Source organism: Sebastes fasciatus, chromosome 4, assembly GCF_043250625.1.
Source record: "Sebastes fasciatus isolate fSebFas1 chromosome 4, fSebFas1.pri, whole genome shotgun sequence".
In the NCBI taxonomy this organism is placed as follows: Eukaryota; Metazoa; Chordata; class Actinopteri; order Perciformes; family Sebastidae; genus Sebastes; species Sebastes fasciatus.
The window spans coordinates 29,926,054-29,944,556 of record NC_133798.1 but is presented as its reverse complement, the minus strand read 5'-3'; the positions used below and the strand labels follow the sequence as shown (position 1 = coordinate 29,944,556).

General features: G+C 38.7%; 1 long non-coding RNA gene and 1 pseudogene across 1 annotated transcript in view; one reads left to right on the top strand and one right to left on the bottom strand.

Moving 5' to 3' along the window:
* Window positions 1-18,503, bottom strand: part of LOC141766572 (uncharacterized) — a 103,509-nt gene that overhangs the window by 57,688 nt on the left and 27,318 nt on the right. The window lies entirely within an intron of this gene.
* LOC141767106 (E3 ubiquitin-protein ligase TRIM21-like) lies at window positions 293-4,980 on the top strand (annotated as a pseudogene).

Here is an 18,503-nt window from a genome sequence, read left to right as displayed (position 1 = left end):
GGAGTGTTTGTGGGATTGTAGAGGGACTGTAGAGGAAGCGTTGTAGCCTGTTGATCAAAACATACAGGATGTTCTTGAATATCTTGCACTGACCTATTTTGTTCTGTTGTCTGTTTGTATTTGTATGTTGTTTTGGCTGCTTTACTTCCACTGTAGAAAAAGAAGAAGAAACAAAAAGTAAAAAAACTCATCTTGTTCCAAAGCCATGTCAAGGTATTTAAAAAAAGCCTCACTGACAGAGCTACACTGAGAGGAGGAGCAACACTGAAAGAGGAGAGCTGCATTTGAGGAAATGAAAGTGAAAGTTTGTCTGAGTGACAGCAGAGCTGCAGTCGAGACAAGTCTCTGTGTTTCTCTCTAAAGAAACATTCAACTGAATCCAGCAGGTTTTTATCAACAACACAGCAGAATCTCTGCCAAACACTGGTGAGTACACTGACCTACAGAGACTAAATGCACTAACTGTCAAGATTTAGTTGAAACCAGAAACCACAACAAAGAATAAAACAGCAGATAAACTAGTCATGCTAAAAGCTAACTGGTGTAGCTTAGATTCCTTTTGGAGTACAGTATCTGATTTAATGATTATAAAAGGTACCAAATTTAGGTTTTACCACTTATAGCTGTTACACACTTTGGTAAACAGCCATGAACTTCAAACCCTTTCCTCTCAACTTCTCTGTTTCTGTAGCTGCTGTCTGCCTTTGTAAGCTGATAATATTTACTGTGTTTCAACAACCGGTATTAACTCAAAACTTCAGCTCTACTCAGACGGGAAGTTCCTCAATATAGGCCTATATAACTGAAAAGACATTATTAGAAAGAAAAAATGGAGCAATTTGGCTGTTATTAATGAACACAATATCTGATTACTGTAAACAAATAGTGGATGAAGAGTTTTGGTTTGTGTTCATTAAACTTGGAACTTGACCATCAATCGGAATCACGACAGGCTGCAAAAACATTTAAAGGGACTATTTGTAACTTTCAGAAATGCTTCTTAACAGCGACACCTGTGGCCGTGAAATCAACGAAAGTCAGCGTCGGGCTCGCGCTTGCTCGCTCTCAATATACCTGAACGAGCATCACTCAAAACAGTGAGGCGACACACGTCAGCTAAAACCACTATATCACTCTATATTTCAGCTGCTTGGCAGTAATGTTAGCTGACCAGACGAAGGTCTCTCCATGAACATGATTTAGATCTGATCCTAGTGTTGGCTTTTCCTGCCTAAGTGCAGGCTGAAGCAGCGGCGCTCTGCAGCGTGTCTCCCTGCTCTCTCCGCCCGCAGCCGGAGAGAGCAGGGAGACACCGGCACCCGGTCGGTAACGAGAGGGTAACGTTACTAGCTAATGAGCTCCGTCACTTCACAAGACACGGGAAACCTCTGTTGGTCTGGAGGAGCTGCAGCATTTTTTTTCTGCACAAACGTCCACTGTGCATTCACTAGATATTCTCAGAGCTAAACTAACTCTTCTGCAGTGAGGAGTGAGCGCGCGTTCACGTCTAGAGGTGGAGCGAGCTGAGAACACGCGCGCTCTCTGAGCGAAGGCAGGCAGGCAGAGTTGGAGAGGCAGCGGCCACACGCGAACGCGCATATATGAGCGCGCATGTGTGACGACCCGCTACATTTATGCGCGTACAAAGTTACAAATAGTCCCTTTAATTGTGAGTTTGGCTGCATTTACATCAAATGTGAAAGAAGTACTAAAATATGGAGGACAGAAGCTGCCAAAATCAAAAATGAATTATTAAATTACGCTATAAATAAATAAATTTCTCATTGAATGTACCAAAAATAATATTAAAAATAAATGTAGGCATTAATTAATTGATGAAATGTGAGAGAAATTGATATTTCTGTTTTAATTTGCATCTTTTGTATTTACCTTTGTATTAATTCACCTATTTATCTACTCTTTTATTTAATTTTCCTTTTTTATTTATTTATATATATTTTCATTTACTTAAATGTATTTTTTTATTTTTACAGTTATTTTGAATCACTTAAAAATCATTTTTAAGTGTATTTATTCATTATTAAATGTATTTATTTATGCATTGTTTTCCCTTTTCAATATTCCCCCTATTTATTCCCCCAAAGTTATTTATTTCTGTATTCTTTTCTTCATACAGTGGGTTGTCAGTCTGCAGCTGGTTGCATTGTCCAACTGGTACAGGTGTGCAGACCAACCAACTGCAGCCTAACTGTTTAACTCTTTCGCGGACCCCCAAGGTTGAGCTTGTTCAGAGTGAGAATCTCCAGGCCGAAGCCGCCAAGCCCGTTCTCTCCATTGTAGTGTACTGTACGTAGCCGGAGATGAAGACTGGAGTTGATAAGCAGACAGCGTTTGCTAGCTAGCATGCTAACATGTATAGTATAGTCGATCAATGCACTCTGATGTCGATCAACCAATAGGCGAAAAGTTGACCCCATGACTCAAGTTGAATGACAGACCCCTCATTTGTATAATGAAGCAGAATTACATAAAGAAATGTAAAAAAAGAAACGTCTAAAGAAAAGAATACAGAAATAAATAAGTTTGGGGAAATAATAGGGGGAACTTGCAAAGGGAAAATAATGGATAAATAAATAAATACATAAATTAATTAATAATGAATAAATACATTTAATAATATAATTTAAATTAATAAATAATAAATGCAAAATTAAATAAATAAATATAAGTTAATAAAAAAATAATAAGGGAAAATTAGAAGAGTAGATAAATAGGGGAATTAATACAAAGATAAATGAATAAAGTAAATTAAAACAATTTATTTTACAATTCATCAATTAATTAATGTGTTCATCACTTTAATGTTGCATCTGGTAAAGGTGGAGCTCATTTTAACAACTTTACATATTGCTGGGTAGCTTAGTCTAAAATAAATATATCATAATATTAGTTGACTTATATTTTGTATTATAATCAGAATCTTATATGTAAAAGTATTAAATTAATATAGGCTTCTGAAAAGTTTGTGTGTCTTTGATTTGTCTTATTATACTGTATCTGCTTTTCATTTCCCATAAACGTGTGTAGGTTAATGCTTGCTAATGTATTCATAATTCCACTCACAGCATGAACTGACTGCATAATATGGTGTCTTAATAAATCAGACGCTGAATAGATACCATCAAATTCATTGACGACCACAGCACATATTTGCGTTGCACCATTTTTTAAATAAATATGGCCCTCAGTTGGATGCAATATAACAGCAATCAGGATGACTCTCATTATATTCCACTAACCATGGTTAGATTTTATTAAACAAATAAGTAAAAGATAGGTAATTACAGTTTTGTTTTTCACTCTTTTTGTCCTCAGAGTGGAGATATGTCTGCTGCCAGCTGTCTGCTGACTGAAGATCAGTTTCTGTGCTCCATCTGTCTGGATGTGTTCACTGATCCAGTCGCCATACCATGTGGACACAACTTCTGTAAAACCTGCATCACTGAACACTAGGATATTAATGTCCTATGCCAGTGTCCCAACTGTAAAGAGGTTTTCAACACTAAACCTGAGCTGCGGGTCAATACTTTCATCTCTGAGATGGCTGCTCAGTTCAGACAGTCAGCGCAACAGAAAGCCAGCAGCAGCAGTTCAGAGCAACAAGCTGCCAAATCTGGAGAAGTTCCCTGTGACGTCTGCACTGGAACCAAACTGAAGGCCCTGAAGTCCTGCCTGGTTTGTCTGGACTCCTACTGTGAGACTCACCTGGAGCCTCATCTGACAAGGTCAGGCCTGAAAAGACATCAGCTGATCGACCCTGTGGAGAACCTGGAAGGCAGGATGTGTACGAAGCACGATAAACTGCTGGAGCTGTTCTGTAAGACCGACCAGATGTGTGTCTGCATGCTCTGCACTATTTCAGACCACAAGACACATGATGTTGTTCCTTTGAAAGAAGGATATGATGGAAAGAAAGCTGAGCTAGAGGATGAAATTCAACAGATGATCCAGAAGAGACGACTGAAGATTCAGGAGATGAAACACTCAGTGGGGCTCAGTAAGGAAGATGCAGACAGAGAGATAGCAGATGGTGTTCAGGTCTTCAGCGCTCTGAAGGAGTCTGTTGAGAGAAGCCAGGCCGAGCTCATCAACACGATCAAAGGGAAGCAGACAAAGACAGAGAAACAGGCTGAAGGCTTCATCAAAGAGCTGGAACAGGAAATCTCTGAGCTGAAGAAGAGAAGCACTGAGGTGGAGCAGCTCTTACTCTCTGAAGACCACCTCCACCTCCTCCAAAGCTTCTCGTCCCTGAACACTGCTCTACCCACCAAAAACTGGACAGAAGTCAGCGTCCGTCCAACTTTGTATGAGGGGACTGTGGTGAGAGCTGTAAATCAGCTGGAGGAGACTCTCAGTAAACAAATGAAGAAGCTGCTTGAGGCCGAGCTGAAGAGGGTCCAGCAGTCTGCAGTGGATGTGACACTTGATCCTGATACAGCACATCCTAAACTCATCCTGTCTGATGATGGAAAACAAGTTAAACATGGTGGTGTAAAGAACAATCTCCGAGACAACCCAGAGAGATTTGATCATTGGGTTAATGTCTTAGCAAAGCAGAGTTTTTCATCAGGAATGTTTTACTACGAGGTTCAGGTTAAAGGGAAGACTGAGTGGGATTTAGGAGTGGTCAGAGAGTCGATCAACAGGAAGGGAGGCATCACACTGTCTCCTGAGGATGGTTACTGGACGATATGGTTGAGGAATAAAAATGAGTATGAAGCTCTTGCTGACCCTTCAGTCTGTCTCTCTCTTAAGTCTCAGCCTGAGAAGGTGGGGGTGTTTGTGGATTATGAGGAGGGTCTGGTCTCCTTTTATGATGTTGATGCTGCAGCTCTTATCTACTCCTTTACTGGCTGCTGCTTCACTGAGAAACTCTACCCATACTTTGGTCCCAGTCTTAACTATGGTGGTAAAAACTCTGCCCCTCTGATCATCTCTCCTGTCAATCACACTGAGTAGAACAACCAAAGATTTACTTTCATTTGATGTAATAAATGTGTATTTATTGGTTATATACATTTACATATATACATTTTATACATTGTTGTTTTTAAAAGATTTTATCTTTTATCCTGAAAGTGTTTTCATTTGATGTGTCACATTGCTACTTATTACTACAACACACAGATTTTACCACACTGATTGATATTACCTAATGTAGTCTAATTCATTCTAATACCTGCATTACCTGCCTTCAAGACTGTTAAATCATCAAAAACAATGTATGCAGAAATAAGAAGCATTTGTACGTGTCAAATTCAAATTGTTTGTTATCTGATCATTGTTTATATAAGAAATATTGCATTCTGGCACAAATTACTTAAAAGCAGTTTATGAATAATACATAGTAATTTACTTTTCTCTCTTTTTCTTTTTAAATAAACAAAAACAAACTAAAGATTTTATTGTGTCTGATTAAGTTATTTTGTTTTTGATTGATATCAAAGTTGAAAAAACAGCTGATGGTGTTTCTATAATGATACCAAATCATGTGATTAAAAACACCATCAGCTGATCTCAGACTGACTTGACCTGACGAGCTCCAACACCCATCACATTTGAGATAGTTGGTAGTGTAAGATTATGTAGTGCTGGGACTTACCACTGAAAATGGCATCTGAGCCGTGAACTCCGCTCATGTACTCAACGTTTACAGTAACTATAGGCTACTGTAGCCCATGACCCATGACGTCACCAGGCCGACAAAACTGCAGCGTCAGCTGTTCTCTCTTTCTCTTTTTGGTCTCTCTCTTTTCTCTTCACCTCGGCTCTGCTCTCCACACTGGTGGAGCTCTGAGCACCGTGCAGTCTGCTCGGAGCAGACACATCAGACTCCTTTCCCCTCGCAGGGATGCAAGAGTCTGCCTGAAAACATCCCTGTTAAGTACGCTCCGCTAACAGAGAGCAAACAAGTTTAGTAGCGGCTACGGCACTGTCTGCCCGCTGACGGTAAAACCACCGGAGCAAAGAAGCCAGTTTAGCGCCAACCTAACTGGACCCTGCAAGGAAACAAAGACTGAAGCGACCGGTTTCCTTCAATCTGCACCATCTCAACGCAGCACAGCAAAGACATTGCATTCTCGTGGTACTAGCTAACAAGCATGAAAGATGCCATCCCATTGAGTCAATTCCATAGATTACAGAGAATTTGTGACACAAAGGAATCTTTTGATAACCAAGTGAGCATAATGAAGTAACGTTTTAAACGAAGAGGATATGAAGATAAATGTCTAGATGCAGCCTTACAACAGGTGAAAAAAAAAACACAAGGGGATAGAATGACAACAAACAAACCAAGTGCTGTCTGTGTTCTAAACTTTACTGATAGATCAAATTAAATAAAACATTCTATCAGAAAGTATTGGCACATTATTTCTAGTGACACTAAAATCGGTCAGTTATTTAATACACCACCAAGAATAACATTCCGTCGAGGAAAGAATTTGAAAAACAAACTGGTACACGCCGATTGTCTTTTTCAAAGACCTAAGACTAGCCTGACCCCTCTACCTGATGGCAATTACTTCTGGGTCTGAGTTGTGTTAAAGCAGTGCTACTAGTTTGTAGAGAATAAGTGATATGTGAGAACGCCCTCTGGTGGAGTTAATAAACTGCAGCCTGTGGTCATATGAGGTCATGCTCTTAATAAATATCTACAGTCTGATGCTGGAGCAGATTATATGAAGTCTAATTGGTACAAGTACTCTACGCTTTTTTGTTTGTTTTGTAGTTTTTTGAGCTCATTCTAAAATCAGCAACTTTACTTTCATTTAACTCTTACGTTAAAAGTATTGTACTTTAACTACTTTTACAAATAGAGAATCACAGAAAAGCCCATTAATCTACTGCTGTGGTCCAATCAGAAGGATTCTCCATCCGAGTTTTAAAATCTTATTTTAGATAAAGAAAATGTGCTCAACATTTTGGAGAACAGCAGTGAAGTGCAAAAGGGATTAGTTGCTATGATGGATCATAGATTGTATAGTGTATGGAGATAAATACTGAAATGATTAGTCAGAATGACACATTGGCAGAGGTAGGAAGTATTACATTTACTTAGTCATTTTGTTTTAAGTAATTGTATGGCTATTTTTTTGCATGACCTAAAATCTTTCCATTTTGTAGTAGCGTTGAAGGATTTCCTTTGATTTTAAAGTTATTACTTCCTGGGAACATATCACTCTTTTCCTAATATAAACCATCTGTGTTTTCTTAGACACACTATGGATTTTCCAGTCGTGGAATGTATTTAAGGCCGACTACTCTCTCTGATTGAGGAGCTTTTTCTAAAATAATGTAAAGGGTTCTCTGATAGAAGTACTTTACTTTTTTTGAAACCTCAAAATCACAGAGAAGTCTATATTGTGTTCCAGTGACAAAAGATTTTCATCTCAGTTTTGTCTTTACTTTTTTTATCCTGTATTGTGATCAGTAAGAAATCTGTCACATGAAGAAAAGATAAACAGTTTGTAAAGCAGCAGAAAAGTGAAATTGCAGGATAAACAGTGAGCTGAACATTGGTGTGTTTGTGGGATTGTAGAGGGACTGTAGAGGAAGCGTTGTAGCCTGTTGATCAAAAAATACAGGATGTCCTTGAATATCTTGCACTGACCTCTTTTGTTCTGTTGTCTGTTTGTAGTTGTATGTTCTTTTGGCTGCTGCTGTAGAAAAAAGAGGAAGAAACAAAAAGTTAAAACTCATCTTGTTCCAAAGCCATGTTAAGGTATTTCAATAAAACCTCACCTACAGAGCTCCACTGAGAGGAGGAGCAACACTGAAAGAGGAGAGCTGCAACGTCTCATTTCCTGAAATGAAAGTGAACGTTTGTCTGAGAGACAGCAGAGCTGCAGTCGAGACAAGTCTCTGTGTTTCTCTCTAAAGAAACATTCAACTGAATCCAGCAGGTTTTTATCAACAACACAGCAGAATCTCTGCCAAACACTGGTGAGTACACTGACCTACAGAGACTAAATGCACTAACTGTCAAGATTTAGTTGAAACCAGAAACCACAACAAAGAATAAAACAGCAGATAAACTAGTCATGCTAAAAGCTAACTAGTGTAGCTTAGATTCCTTTTGGAGTACAGTATCTGATTTAATGATTATAAAAGGTACCAATTTACGTTTTACCACTTATAGCTGTTACACACTTTGGTAAACAGCCGTGAACTTCAAACCCTTTCCTCTCAACTTCTCTGTTTCTGTAGCTGCTGTCTGCCTTTGTAAGCTGATAATATTTACTGTGTTTCAACAACCGGTATGAACTCAAAACTTCAGCTCTACTCAGACAGGAAGTTCCTCAATATAGGCCTATATAACTGAAAAGCCATTATTAGAAAGAAAAAATGGAGCAATTTGGCTGTTATTAATGAACACAATATCTGATTACTGTAAACAAATAGTGGATGAAGAGTTTTGGTTTGTGTTCATTAAACTTGGAACTTGACCATCAATCAGAATCACGACAGGCTGCAAAAACATTTAATTGTGAGTTTGGCTGCATTTACATCAAAGGTGAAAGAAGTACTGAAATATGGAGGACAGAAGCTGCCAAAATCAAAAATTAATTATTAAATTGCGCTATAAATAAATACATTTCTCATTGAATGTACAAAAAATAATATTAAAAATAAATGTAGGCATTAATTAATTGATGAAATGTGACAGAAATTGATATTTCTGTTTTAATATGCATCTTTTGTATTTACATTTGTATTAATTCCCCTATTTATCTACTCTTTTATTTAATTTTCCTTTTTTTATTCATTTATATATTTTCATTTATTTAAATGTATTCTTTTATTTTTACATTTATTTTGAATCAGTTAAAAATCATTTTTAAATGTATTTATTAATTATTAAATGTATTTATTTATGCATTGTTTTCGCTTTGCAATATTCCCCCTATTTATTTCCCCAAAGTTATTTATTTCTGTATTCTTTTCTTTATACAATTCCTTTTACATGTCTTTATGCATTTCTGCTTCACTATGTAAATGAGGGGGCTGTCATTCAACATGTGTCATCATGGGGTCAACTTGAGTGCATAGATTGACTGTACAAGGCGAGCTAACGCTGTCTGCTTATCAACTCCAGTCTTCATCCCCGGCTCCATACGGTGGGTTGTCAGTCTGCAGCTGGTTGCGTTGTCCGACTGGTACAGGTGTGCAGACCAACCAACTGGAGCTTAACTGTTTAACTCTTTTGCGGACCCCCAAGGTTGAGCTTGTTCAGAGTGAGAACCTCCAGGCCGAAGCCGCCAAGCTCGTTCTCTCCATTGTAGTGTACTGTACGTAGCCGGAGATGAAGACTGGAGTTGATAAGCAGACAGCGTTTTCTAGCTGGCATGTTAACATGTATAGTCGATCAATACACTCTGATGTCGATCAACCAATAGGCGAAAAGTTGACCCCATGACTCAAGTTGAATGACCCTCATTTGTATAATAAAGCAGAATTACATAAAGAAATTTAAAAAAAAAAGAAACGTCTAAAGAAAAGAATACAGAAATAAATAATTTTGAATAAATACATTTAATAATATAGTTTAAATTAATAAAAAATAAATGCAAAATTAAATAAATAAATATAAGTTAATAAAAAAATAATAAAAGGGAAAATTAGAAAAGTAGATCAATAAGGGAATTAATACAAAAATAAAGTAAATTAAAACAATTTATCTTATAATTCATCAATTAATTAATGCCTACACTTATTTTTAATATTATTTTGGTACATTTAATGACATATTCATTTATTTATCGAGTAATTTACTCATTTATTTATTTATTTTTGATTTTGACAGGTTCGGCCCTCCATACTGAGATCTTTTACTTGAGTAAAAGTAGTAATACCACAGTTCAGAAATACACTGTAACAAGTGAAAGTCATGCAGTCAAAATTTTACTTCAGTAAAAGTGCTAAAGTATAAACATCAAAATATAGTAAAGTACTAAAAGTTAAAAGTACTCATTTTGCTGAAAGGTTCATTTCAGAAATATTTATATATTATGTTATTGGATCATTATTATTGATGCATTAATGTGTTCATCACTTTAATGTTGCAGCTGGTAAAGGTGGAGCTCATTTTAACAACTTTACATATTGCTGGGTAGCTTAGTCCAAAATAAATACATCATAATATTAGTTGACTTATATTTTGTATTATAATCAGAATCTTGTAACTAAAAGTATTAAATTAATGTAGGCTTCTATAAAGTTTGTGTGTCTTTGATTTGTCTTAATATATATGCTTTTCATTTCCCATAAACGTGTCTAGGTTAATGCTTGCTAATCTATTTATAATTACATTGGCAACATGAACTGACTGCATAATATGTTGTCTTAATAAATCAGACGCTGAATAGATACCATCAAATTCATTGACGACCACAGCACATATTTGCGTTGCATAATTTTTTTAATAAATATGGCCCTCAGTTGGATGCAATATAACAGCGTTCAGGATGACTCTCATTATATTCCACTAACCATAGTTTGAGTTTATTAAATAAATAAGTAAGAGATAGGTAATTACATTTGAGATAGTTGGTAGTGTAAGATTATGTATTGCTGGGACTTGCCACTGAAAATGGTGTCTGAGCCCTGAACTCCGCTCATGGACTCAACGTTTACAGTAACTATAGGCTACTGTAGCCCATGACCCATGACGTCACCAGGTCGACAAAACCGCAGCGTCAGCTGTTCTCTCTTTCTTTATTTGGGTCTCTCTCTTTTCTCTTCACCTCGGCTCTGCTCTCAACACTGGTGGAGCTCTGAGCACCGTGCAGTCTGCTTGGAGCAGACACATCAGACTCCTTTCTCCTCGCAGGGATGCAAGAGTCTGCCTGAAAACATCCCTGTTAAGTACGCTCCGCTAACAGAGAGCAAACAAGTTTAGTAGCGGCTACGGCACAGTCTGCCCGCTGACGGTAAAACCACCGGAGCAAAGAAGCCAGGTTAGCGCCAACCTAACTGGACCCTGCAAGGACACAAAGACTGAAGTGACCGGTTTCCTTCAATCTGCACCATCTCAACGCAGCACAGCAAAGACATTGCATTCTCATGGTACTAGATAACAAGCATGAAAGATGCCATCCCATTGAGTCAATTCCATAGATTACAGAGAATTAGTGACACAAAAGGAATCTTTTGATAACCAAGTGAGCATAATGAAGTAACGTTTTAAACAAAGAGGATATGAAGATAAATGTCTAGATGCAGCCTTACAACAGGTGACAACAAAACCACAAGGGGATAGAAAGACAACAAACAAACCAAGTGTTGTCTGTGTTTTAAATTATACTAATAGATCAAATTAAATAAAACATTCTATCAGAAAGCATTGGCACATTATTTCTAGAGACGCTAAAATCGGTCAGTTATTTAATACAGGGGTTCTCAACCTTTTGCAACTGAAGGCCCACTTGTGATTGTCAAAACATTTCCGAGGACCACCTTCCCAAATAAATGAGTAAAAAACCTAACATGTTTATACAACAAATAATAAACTGGGCTGTAGATATGTGTTATGCCACTGTCAGCTGTAATGACCAAAATACATATTCTGCTTACCCTCAGTGAGACACTTGGGCTTGCCTCTGGGAAATAATGAGATCAAGTCATGGTGGGATGGGTGAGAGGCTGACACGCAGAGTAGCATTCAAAGTTGCTTTCAGTTTGTTCCTTGCCTTTGATTTTGTGACAGTCACAATGGAAAACCCTGACTCACATAAATAGGTGGTGGTGAAAGGCAACAGAAATTTGATTGTCCGTTTTGACAGAGAGGGATATTGACTGGCAGCCAGTATCCAGAATGAAGCAAGGTCTACTTGTGTGAGCTGAAGCTTCAGGCTGCTGTCTGCTGATAGTTCCATCAGTTCATTTTCCAACACAGTGGAGAGAGCTATGTCTTCTGAAGCAGGATCCACAGAGAAAGGGTCCAAAATCCAAAGGTTTCCATCTCGTGCATCTTCTGGGAAGTAGTCTGTAAACTTTCCCGACAACTGAGTCAAATGCTGGGTTATAACACTGGATATGTTGACATGAGGAGTGGCTTCCAAAGTTTCACTTAGGAGTGAAAACACGTCAAATCGTCCCTCCTTGACTCTTCTGTTCCACAGAATAAGTTTTTTCTTGAAGCCCTCAATTTTGTCTGAAACCAAAAACACTGTGCTGTTTCTGCCTTGCATTGATATATTGAGCTGGTAAAATATATCTGATAAGTAGGCCAGTTTTGCACAAAAGTTACCATCAGTGTAATGCTCAGCAAGAGGGGAGTGCTGCTCTTCCAGAAATGTGTGCACTTCTTCTCTCAGTTCAAAAAGGCGATTAAGCACGAATCCTAATTTAATGTATTCAGGGTCATATTTCCTCACCACACGCTTCGGAGCTTTTACTGGCGCAGGGTTGTCTCCCACATCACTTTTTCGCTTTAAAAACCGATCCATTTTGTCTCACTGCATCCGAGAACGTTAGCTAGCTAACAGTGGCAAACACGTTTGTCTCTACCTGATGATGTTTGGTGTTTTTACACAAGGCCTATTGAAGGAGGTTGGGTCACACTTAATCAACGCGCCTTCGGGGTACCGCACATGCGCAGTAATATCTGCTCTGCACTCGCCGAAATTGAGCCGATCGCAACGCACGACCGCAGCTCCAGTTACACTGCGCATGTGTTATACCCAATACAAGACCCGTGTCCGCCCGTGTCTCAGCCTCCTTCAACAGGCTTTGGTTTTACAGCAGCTGGCATCTTACCTCCTTTAGGTTTTACCTGTTCACTTTGCTAAATAATAATAAAAAAATAATCTAGTACCACTGCCTCCGCGGCCCACTAGATGGCGCTCTGCGGCCCACCGGTGGGAATGGCTGCTCTAGTGGAGTTCAACTGCAGCCTGTGGTCATATGAGGTCATGCTATTAATAAACAAACCAGAGAGATTTGATACTTGTGCTAATGTCTTAGCAAAGAAAAGTTTCTCTTCAGGAAGGTTTTACTACGAGGTTCAGGTTAAAGGGAAGACTGAGTGGGCTTTAGGAGTGGCCAGAGAGTCGATCAACAGGAAGGGACAAATCTCACTGTCTCCTCAGAATGGTTACTGGTCGATATGGTTGAGGAATGAAAATGAGTACAAAGCTTGTGCTGGCCCTTCAGTCCATCTCTCTCTGAAGTCTCAGCCTGAGAAGGTGGGGGTGTTTGTGGATTATGAGGAGGGTCTGGTCTCCTTTTATGATGTTGATGCTGCAGCTCTTATCTACTCCTTTACTGGCTGCTGCTTCACTGAGAAACTCTACCCATACTTTAGTCCCAGTCTTAACTATGGTGGTAAAAACTCTGCCCCTCTGATCATCTCTCCTGTCCATCACACTGAGTAGAACAAACAAAGATTCACTTTCATTTGATGTATTAAATGTGTATTTATTGGTTATATGCAATTTATACATTGTTGTTTTTACAGATTTTTTCTTTTATCCTGAAACTGTTTTTGTTTGATGTGTCACATTGCTACTTATTACTACAACACACACATTTTACCACACTGATTGATATGATCTAATGTAATCTAATTCATTCTAATAACTGCATTACCTGCCTTCAAGACTGTTTAATCATGAAAAACAATGTACGCAGAAATCAGAAGCATTTGTACGTGTCAAATTCAAATTGTTTATTATCTGATCATTGTGTATATAAGAAGTGTTGCATTCTGGCACAAATTACTAAAGAGCAGTTTATGAACGAGACAAATGTGATTTGCTTTTCTCTCCTTTTCTTTTTAAATAAACAAAAGCAAACTAAAGTTTTTATTGTGTCTGATTAAGTTATTTTGTTTTTGATTGATATCAAAGTTGAAAAAACAGCTGATGGTGTTTCTATAATGATACGAAATCACGTGATTAAAAACACCACCAGCTGTTCTCAGACTGACTTCAGTTGACGAGCTCCAACACCCATCACATTTGAGATAGTTGGTAGTATCAGATAACGTAGTGTTATTAAAGGGTTTAGTTGTGTTTGAGCAGCTGATGTGAACACTAAACCAGTGCTACTAGTTTGTAGAGAATAAGTGACATCTGAGGACGTCCTCTAGTGGAGTTTAACTGCAGCCTGTGGTCATATGAGGTCATGCTCTTAATAAATAACTACACAGTCTGATGATGAAGCAGATTATATGAATGCAGGAGCACAATTAAATCTAAGTCTAATTGGTACAAGTACTCTTTCTAGTAAGGCGGCTGTGGCTCAGAGGGTAGAGCAGGTTGTCCACCAATTGGAAGGTCGGTAGTTCGATCCCCGGCTGCTCCGGGTCACATGTCGATGTGTCCTTGAGCAAGACACTTAACCCCAAATTGCTCCCGGAGGCATAGCCATCGGTGTGTGAATGAGTATTTAGATTAAATCCTGATGGGCAAAGTTGGCACCTTAGTAGCCTCTACCATCAGTGTATGAATGTGTGTGTGAATGGGTGAATACTGACATGTAGTGTAAAGCGCTTTGAGTGGTCGGAAGACTAGAAAAGCGCTATATAAGTCCAAGTCCAAGTCCATTTAAGTGGGGAGCTTTTTGTGTCATTACCACCCTTTCCAACACCCATAGTTTATCTATAACTAATATCTAACCAACTCAGCTGTGACTCTCTGCAGTCTGAGATGTTTTTCACATGTCTTAACTCACGTTTAAGTAAAGAAATAGGACTTGAGACTTAAAGGGGAACACTACGACGGAGTATTAGGGCCACATTGAGGGAAAACAAATTTCGAGAATAAAGTCATAATATTACGAGAAAAAAAGTCGTAAAGGGACTGTTTGTAAGATTCAGAAATGCTTGTTAACAGCGACACCTGTGGCCGCTAAGTCAACTAAAGTCATCGTCGGGCTCGCGCTTGATCGCTCTAAATAGACATGAACGAGCATCGCTCAAAACAGTGAGGCGACACACGTCAGCTAAAACCACAATATCACCATAATATTTGGTAATGGAAGGACTTAACACTGCAATGCAAAATAAAGCACAAAACAGTGATAGTTTTGCATTTCGGAAACAACTAGGACATGTACTTGGGCTTGATTACATTGTTTTCTATTGGAGTGTCCTAACTGGCTGCGAGCAACACGGCGCTGCACAGCGCGGCGTGACGTTTTGTCTGAACTTCTATCGGATACACGGTTCCTATTTTTTCCTGTCACTCATATTGAGAGGAACAGCTGATTAGTTTAGATAAAATGAGCAGAGAAAACCGGGTCAGTTGTCCTGGATGTAAATGAAAATATTAACTTGATTACTGACACTTTCAGCACAGGCATTGACGCTCGCAGTTATATGTAATAAAGTTCACTAGTGAAACTTAATTACGAGCTATCTGTCAAAAAATATAACAGCCACCTCACTAATGGTTCAAATAAAACACGAACACACAGCGCAAAGATACAACTATGGAAACTCTGAGAAATATGAGCCATCACTACAATACTTCAGTAAGAAGCCTCATTTTGATCCGCTCCGTTTGCGTGTTTGTTTTTGTTTTGTTTTTTTCAATCTAGCTCAATAGAAAAAAATGAGACAGTAGACCTACAAACCTGGTGCATTAAAGCACAATTAGGACCAAGAGAGTAAAACGCATCCTGTGCTCCTCTCACATCTTACGTTTTCTACCTGTTTGGATTATTCTGTTCAGTATTAAAACAATGGACTAATGTTACACTACAGCAGGCTGAGCAGGGACAACAACTGGTGAGTGAAACATCCACATTTAGTCTTTATTAACTTAAATTATAGTTATGAAGAAATCAGTCAGACTGTTAGATTAATGTGTTGTTTAACTCCCTGTTAACTGTATCTCGGCACCTGTGTGTGCACATTTTTTGACCCTGGCACAAGCAGGGTGCAGGGCGTGCCTGAGGAGTTATCTGTAGCCAGTACCTCCTCATTTCACTACAGAAACCAAAATAAGGTGACAGCTGGCTGGAGAAGATCACTAGATAACAACCTACTTGCTCTTGGCTATATCGTATGTTATTTCCAGTAAATATCACAAATAAACGTGTGTTTTCTGATAAAAAAAAAAGTACGAACGTAGGAATATAACAAGTACTACTAACCCATCTTTGAGGTGGTTACGTCTCCAGCTCCAGTCTGATCTGGAGCTCACAGCTGATATGTTCCTGGTTTGTTTACATGATGTAACAGAAGTGCAGATTCAACGTATTCAGTGGACAGACAGCGTCAGATGCTAAGCGATGCTAAGCGATGTGGCTGTTAGGTCAACTAAAGTCATCGTTGGGCTCGCGCTTGCTCGCTCTAAATAGACATGAACGAGCATCGCTCAAAACAGTGAGGCGACACACGTCAGCTAAAACCACAATATCACCATAATATTTGGTAATGGAAGGACTTAACACTGCAATGCAAAATAAAGCACAAAACAGTGATAGTTTTGCATTTAGGAAACAACTAGGACATGTACTTGGGCTTGATTACATTGTTTTCTATTGGAGTGTCCTAACTGGCTGCGAGCAACACGGCGCTGCACAGCGCGGCGTGACGTTTTGTCTGAACTTCTATCGGATACACGGTTCCTATTTTTTCCTGTCACTCATATTGAGAGGAACGGCTGATTAGTTTAGATAAAATGAGCTGAGAAAACCGGGTCAGTTGTCCTGGATGTAAATGAAAATATGAACTTGATTACTGACACTTTCAGCACAGGCATTGACGCTCGCAGTTATATGTAATAAAGTTCACTGGTGAAACTTTATTACGAGCTACCTGTCAAAAAATATAACAGCCATCTCACTAATGGTTCAAATAAAACACGAACACACAGCGCAAAAATACAACTATGGAAACTCTGGGAAATATGAGCCGTCACTACAATATTTCAGTAAGAAGCCTCGTTTTGATCCGCTCCGTTTGCGTGTTTTTTTTTTTTTTTTTTTTTTCATTTAGCTCAATAGAAAAAAATGAGAGAAAGTAGACCTACAAACCTGGTGCATTAAAGCACAATTAGGACCAAGAGAGTAAAACGCATCCTTTGCTCCTCTCACATCTTACGTTTTCTACCTGTTTGGATTATTATGTTCAGTATTGTGGAATAAAACAATGGACTAATGTTACACTACAGCAGGCTGAGCAGGGACAACAACTGGTGAGTGAAACATCCACATTTAGTCTTTATTATCTTAAATAATAGTTATGAAGAAATCAGTCAGACTGTTAGATTAATGTGTTGTTTAACTCCCTGTTAACTGTATCTCGGCAACCGTGTGTGTGCACATTTTGACCCTGGCACTAGCAAGACGCAGGGCGTGCCTGAGGAGTTATCTGTAGCCTCCAGTACCTCCTCATTTCACTACAGAAACCAAAATAAGGTGGCAGTTGGCTGGAGAAGATCACTAGATAACAACCTACTTGCTCTTGGCTATATCGTATGTTATTTCCAGTAAATATCACAAATAAAACGTGTGTTTTCTGATAAATAAAAAAGTACGAACGTAGGAAGATAACAAGTACAACTAACCCATCTTTGAGGTGGTTACGGCACAGTCTGCCCGCTGACGGTAAAACCACCGGCGCAAAGAAGCCAGTTTAGCGCCAACCTAACTGGACCCTGCAAGGAAACAAAGACTGAAGCGACCGGTTTCCTTCAATCTGCACCATCTCAACGCAGCACAGCAAAGACATTGCATTCTCATGGTACTAGCTAACAAGCATGAAAGATGCCATCCCATTGAGTCAATTCCATAGATTACAGAGAATTTGTGACACAAAGGAATCTTTTGATAACCAAGTGAGCATAATGAAATCACGTTTTAAACAAAGAGGATATGAAGATAAATGTCTAGATGCAGCCTTACAACAGGTGACAACAAAACCACAAGGGGATAGAAAGACAACAAACAAACCAAGAGCTGTCTGTGTTTTAAATTTTACTGATAGATCAAATAAAATAAAACATTCTATCAGAAAGCATTGGCACATTATTTCTAGAGACACTAAAATCGGTCAGTTATTTAATACACCACCAAGAATAACATTCCGTCGAGGAAAGAATTTGAAAGACAAACTGGTACACGCCGATTGTCTTTTTCAAAGACCTAAGACTAGCCTGACCCCTCTACCTGATGGCAATTACTTCTGGGTCTGAGTTGTGTTAAAGCAGTGCCACTAGTTTGTAGAGAATAAGTGATATGTGAGAACGCCCTCTGGTGGAGTTAATGAACTGCAGCCTGTGGTCATATGAGGTCATGCTCTTAATAAATATCTACACAGTCTGATGCTGGAGCAGATTATATGAAGTCTAATTGGTACAAGTACTCTACGCTTTGTTGTTTGTTTTGTAGTTTTTTGAGCTCATTCTAAAATCAGCAACTTTACTTTCATTTAAGACTTACTTTAAAAGTATTGTTCTTTAACTACTTTTACAAATAGAGAATCACAGAAAAGCCCATTAATCTACTGCTGTGGTCCAATCAGAAGGATT